Raw genomic sequence first — 6,480 nt, 5'->3', positions numbered from 1 at the left:
ATCTTCATTCTGAGTTACGTGAACGGCGAGCGGCTTGAATGAGTCGGGGAGTCCGCCTAAGATTATGGCGATGAGCAGTCCGTCGCTCATATTCTCACCGGCATCACGAAGAGCTGTTATCGTGTTCTGCGCCCTTATAATGTAATCCGTCACGCACTCACTTTCCGCCATCTTTAACCTCGTTAGCGCCGTGTAGAGGTTTATTATTCTGGGTTTACTCTTCCCAGAGTAGTGGTCTCTCAGAATCTTTAGAGCTTCTCTGCCTTTATCCGCGGCTTCATGTCTGACGAGCGACAAGCTCTTGTCGTCGATTATCCTTATTAGCTCCGCATAGCAGTCAGCGTTCTTGCTTCGGTCAGCGGCTATCTGCTCTTCAGTCACAGGCTCCTTAAGGATTGTTTCTTTAAGCTTCAGGCTGTGCAAATATCAGAGGAAGCGTGTTTCCCAAAGTTCATATTTTTCTTCTGAACCCTCAAACACTAGCTGTGCTGTTTGGAGACCTGCTAATCTGTTAGCCATCTTGTTAGCTCACCGCTCATTTTGCTTTTTCGCGCCTTTTCTCTGTCGTTGCTCAGTTAGCTCTTTTCTTTTAGCAAACGTCTTGTTAGTTTTCACTTTCGTTTCTCTGATTTCACCTTTCTTAGAACGGTAGCTTACATGCTTAGCAATTCCGTCTAAAAGCTTGAGGAATCCGCTCGATACTTAGCGTTCATTCATTCCGCTCCGATGAAATGTCGTCATCTGGGCCCATAACCTCTTGAGGGATGGAGGGAACGGTGTTGCTTCCGTATCCTCTTGACGTGGATGAGAAACGAAGACTCACTTTTGTGCAGGACTGGCACATTTATTCAAGAAACATAACAATAATACAGCACATGGTCCTCGAACTGTCAGAGATCGCCAAGAGTAAAACTTTGTACAGACTTCTTGCACATGCGCAGCTCAGCTGCAAAACCTCAGAAACCGCTGTGTTTCATTATCGTAAAGCATGTTATACGGACACACCCAGAAAACACATTCATAAAACAGTGAGTAAGGGCGCACTTCAATATTTACAGTTAACACACAGAATCTGTCAGGCCACTGCTGATCCAGCCTGCCATAATCTGCGCCCCAATAATTGGCTGTAGAAACAACAAATATTTAATAATTTTCTGTTGTCACATGCTTCCCTCACAAAGTTACTTTCATAAATTGCGAGTTTTATTGCAAATTATTCAAACAAGTGTCATTTTTCTATATTTCTTAACACAAGAAGCTGTTGTTCACATAGAAATGTGGGGGGGAAATGCAAATAAGATAAAAAATAAATAGATAAATAAATACAAAAAAACTCCCAAAAGCCTAAGAATAGTGTATTGCAATCATCAACCTTCTTTTTTACGCTTTTGGGGACGAAATATGAGCGTTACACAACAAATCAACATGCCTGAGACTGGGGATACAAATTCTGGCACGGGAACTTACCTTGGCACCACACCGACGCATCTTGGTTAACAGGAGGAACGTACCATTACGAGGAAAAAAGGGGGGAGGGGTGATCGCAGTGGTACAGTCCAGCTAAACGCTGGAAAAAAGTCTGGGTTCAGAGCTCGCGCGTGAGTAAACTGCTAGCATTATCTGGTAATTTGGTGACAGAACTTTACGAAATGAAAAAAAAAAAGACTTGGACAAAGATTTAGGAACCCATCCATCCACGTGGCTGCAGGAGAGAAGACATGCTAGCTGCAGCGACACGGAACTCCTGAGAACTGCTGGTGGAACACGTCCTTCCGCGAGACGAAATAGTTCCTTCTAAAACACTATTCTCCTTTTTTTTATAAGGAAAAATAATCAAATAGTATTTTTCCAAAGGTTTCTATGAGTTTGTCAATTCTAAAGAAAGGTAAAACCAGGAGAGAGAATCATTTAGCTTCATACAGTTGTCCAAAAGTTCTGATAAAAACAAAATTTAAAGTAAAATAACACGATTTAAGTGTTTAAGAGACACTCAAAATAGCATGTTTGAGGATTTTTATGAAAATAAATTGTTATGAATCAGGAAAAGACAAAAAAAGCTTGTAGATGTGACGTAGGACCTACGTCATCATATTCAAATCATATTTAACCCTTTCAGCCTCAAAATGTCCGCCTGGAGTTTTCTGTTTATTTTAACTCTGAAAGTGTCAGAAAATGTCCTGGAAATGAATGTTTTAGCCCCAAATTCCAGAAAATGTGACATTTTCAATATCTATCAGTATTTCAGAATTTACTCCATGTCACAAGTGTAATTACGAGTGTATTACGAGTGTAATAACAATTATAAAACAAAAATAACAAAATTAAAACGTGATTTTAAGAGTTTTAGTGGGAAAATCAGTGCAATTGAACATCAACAACAGGTTTTATGTTAAAAGGATTTAAATTTGACAAAGGTAAAACTTCTTACAACAAAACATCTGTTTGTCTGTGAATGTGCTAATAACACATGACATCAAATGTAAATTCTGTAGATGTTTTGGTCTCACAGCAGTTCTCTCCTCCCTGACTCCTCAAAGGTCTTGCTGATGCTGCCAGTGTATACCGCCGATATTTGGGTCGAAAATTGTTTTATTCCCCCATTGTAGTGTTTCTGTTATTTATTTCTAGTTAAATCTGACATTAAAAAAGACAGAAGATCATCATTCAGATCATCAGATCGATATGAGTGATTAATACATGATCACATTCAATGAACTTGATGTTTATATAAACGTGAGAAAAATGTTCTCAGTCCATGTGTCCCAGCTGCTGCTGCAGTGTCACCATGGTAACAGCTGCTCTCATCTTCTGCTGTTCTTCTCATTCATGTGGTAGAGGTACCTGTGAGGATTAAAGTGATCCGTCTGTGATTAGTTTCAGCACCACGGACAGCAACTGAAGCAGAAGCCTGAACCACTTGATGCTGGAAGGAGCAACATTGAAACTCCTGTCCTCCTTCAAACCCAGCAGGACTGAATCATCTGCTGAGATCCTGGAAAGGAGAAGAATGAAGACAGAACATCTGTGAGAGACTGAGAGGAACTCCAGAGGAACAGGGAGGTTCTGGAGAGCAGAGGTGGAGAAGATGGAGGACTTCAGGGTCTGGAGGAGGAGGTGAGGAGGAGTGTGAGCAGGATGGAAGAAGGTTTCAGTGAATGTCAGACTAAAGAGTGAAAGGAACGATGAAGAACAGGGATAGACAACTGCAGGCCTCGAGGGCCGCAGTGTTTGTATAACTTCCAGATGTCTAAGCCTTACTCATAACTGATTACCTGGTTCAGGTGTGTCCAGTCAATTAGAACTTGTCAGATTAGGGTATATTGGAAAACATGCAGGACTGCGGCCCTCGAGGCCTGGAGTTGCCTCTCCCTGGTGAAGAAGACTTTGGTGAGAGCAGCCATGGTGTTAGTTTAGAGACAGAGATGGAGCCAGCAGAGTTTCTTCTTTTAATTTTTTTAGAAGTGTATTGTATAGAAGTGTATTACATTCATTAAAAAAAAATGTGAAAATGGGACGTTCAGAAAAAATTACATCAAAAATTAGAAAAAAATTGTTGTGAAATTTAGAAAAAAATATAGTGAAAATAAAAACAAAAGTGGAATCATTTTAACACTTTTTCACATTGGATACATATTGAGCTTAAATAAAGTATAAAATAACAATGCCTTAGAAGCTTCTAATGAAATGTATTTCGCTTGAGGCCCACTCAAGGAGAGAGATAGTTAGAATATTCGTCGTCCCAGAGGGAGGGGAAATGGGATCACCATCTATGATCCACTTGATGGAGAAGTTACTACGGGAGAATCTTAACCTCCCTCCTATGACAGCCCTGCAGATCCAGAGAGCGCACAGAGCCACAGCATCACTCCCACCGAAGGCCGCCCAACCCAGATCTATTCTGGTCACATTTTCAAATTTTACACTCAAAGAAGAAGTCCTCAGGCTTGCATGGCAGAACAAAGGATTTTTGTGGAATATTTGATTTTGGACCCTCCTCCCTGCACGTCTGAAAGTATTCTATGAAGACGGCGTCAAAACCTTCTACAGCGCAGAGGAAGTGACGGCAGACCTTTTACACTGGGGTCTAGAGGGGCGGGCCTTCAAGCTGGGAGGGAAGGAACCCCATCGCTGCTGGAGGTCAGATCAGCTGCATTTATGTTCCAGGTGATGCTCAACCATTTCAGTGGTTTTGTTGTTTGGTGTTTTCTTTGTTGCAATTTTCTTTTTCCCCTTTTATTTTGTTCCTCTCTGTGTGTTGTTATGGGGAATCTGTCTGTTGTTTATCAGGTTATACTGTGGGACCAAATCATACTACGTTATGTTAAATGAATCATTAAAACTGATTTCCGTTAATGTGGCTCTGAATGTGGTTAAAAGAAATAAGATTTTATCTAAACTAAAGAAAGAAAAGGCCCAGTTCGCATTGCTACAGGAAACACATATGAATCAAATTGACCATTTGAAGTTGAAAAGAAAAGGCTTTAAATATATTTACTCAGCTTGTGATAAATCAAAACAAAAGAGGGGAGTGGCTGTTCTTGTCTCACATTCAATTCATTATGAACATATTTCAGAACACAGTGATGATGAAGGAAGAAATGTCAAAATAACAGGAGTGATTGATGGGTCTAAAGTCAGTATAATTAACGTGTCCTGGGAGTAACTGGGTATTTTATACGAATATTTTCGACTTGATGTTGGAGGCTGAGGGGACGGTCATTTGTGGAGGAGATTTTAATTTTAAGATTGATCCAAATATGGACTCCTGCAAACCAACTAGTCAGACTAATCCAATAACTGGGAAAGTTAAATCCTATATGGAAGAATTGGGGGTGATTGATACATGGAGAGAATTGTATTCCACTACTAAAGATTTTACACATTACTCAGCATTTTATGAAGTTTATTCTAGGTTGGATTATTTTTTATATTTAGGGTGGATAAAATTAAGATTAAAGAATGCAGCATTCTAACCAGGGATTTATCTGACCATAATCCTGTCTCCCCACCAACTCCAAATGACCATGAAAAAAACGAGACATTGTGAAAACTAAATTCACATCTACTCAATCATTCTTTGACTGTGGCTAAAGTAAAGGAGGATATTAAAGATTTTTTAGAAATAAAAGAAACAGATGAGGTTTCCCCAGTTATTGTATGGGACTCATTGAAAGCAGTAATGAGAGGGAAACTGATATCAATGACCTCACATCTAAAAAAAAATCTAGAGAGGATAAACTTGCACATCTCCAAGGAAAACTAAAACTGAAAGAACAGGAGGATGTAAACAATCCAACCCCCATTGTAGAACAAGAAATTAAAAAAAAAGTTCAAGGTGAAATTAATGACATTAATACAGAGGAAGCCCAGAGAGATTGAATCTTTCTGAGACAAAAATATTATGAGATAGGAGGGAAATCAGCCAAATACCTGGCATATAAATTATGTAAGCAACAGCAGGAAAGTACAATTAATAAGATTAAAGACCATAAAACTAACATCTTGGAAACCACACAGGAAGGAATACAGGAATTCTCTCAGGCGTTCTATAGAGAATTGTATTTACAACTTAAAACTATCGATGAGAATTATGCTCATTATTTTATTAACTCCCTGAATCTTCATTTAGTATCAGATATTCAAAATGTGAATCTAACACAACTAATTTCGGAGGAGGAAATCAAAGCAGCTCTCTCTAAGCTAAAACCAGGAAAAGCAGTCGGCCAAGAAGGGTTTAATACCGAGTGGTATCGTTGTAAGAATGAAGAGTTAGTCCCCCCTCTATTGAAGACATTTAATTATATCATTCAGAATGGAGAACCCCCCTCCCTCATGGAAGGAAGCTACAATCACAGTCATTCCAAAAGAAAGGAAAGATAGACAGGAATGAGGGAAGTATAGACCAATCAGTGTTCTCAACACAGACTACAAATTGTTTACTTCTATTCTAACAGGGAGATTGAAAAAGAAACTTCAGAATCTTATTAATTTAGACCAAAATAGTTTCATTCAAAATAGACAAACAACTGATAACATCAGAAGAATATTACATCCTTCACGTTTAATTTTTAATCAACTCTTCAACAAACTCCGGTTGTTTCCTTAAGAAATCCAAACCAGCTAAATAGTTCTAGTAGTGGAATAATCCAAAACTGTGATGGTAAATTTCTCCACCAGATGTCACTGTTCTTTGTTTGACTAAAGACTTGAAAATGTCCATGTTTTTTTGTCCAATCAGAACTAAACTGCAACTGCAGGAAACTTTGATCTTCTGCAGAATCTGGAGCTGTTCAAACACTCCCTGTTACTGAGGAACAAAGACGTCCTTCAGGAATGTGGTTCTACTGTAGAACATTCTTCCAAACCAAAACTGCTCCTCCTCCAACGAAAAAAAAAAGTCCCAGAGTTCATCTGGAAGATCCACATTCTTTCAGTCAGATCTGCTCTCAGGATCAGACTCTTGTTCTGAACATCTGAATG

At 39.1% G+C, this 6,480-nt stretch overlaps 1 long non-coding RNA gene across 1 annotated transcript; it reads left to right on the top strand.

Annotated features, from left to right (window-relative positions):
- The first annotated feature begins 1,332 nt into the window (after positions 1-1,332).
- Positions 1,333-6,460, top strand: LOC112140575. The gene is made up of 3 exons (XR_002918207.2): positions 1,333-1,598; positions 2,875-3,114; positions 3,828-6,460. It is a non-coding gene; the product is annotated as an uncharacterized LOC112140575 (long non-coding RNA).
- The last annotated feature ends 20 nt before the right edge of the window (positions 6,461-6,480 follow it).

The sequence above is a fragment of the Oryzias melastigma genome, unplaced genomic scaffold (assembly GCF_002922805.2).
Source record: "Oryzias melastigma strain HK-1 unplaced genomic scaffold, ASM292280v2 sc00383, whole genome shotgun sequence".
In the NCBI taxonomy this organism is placed as follows: domain Eukaryota; kingdom Metazoa; phylum Chordata; class Actinopteri; order Beloniformes; family Adrianichthyidae; genus Oryzias; species Oryzias melastigma.
This window is presented reverse-complemented; position numbering and strand designations above follow the sequence as displayed.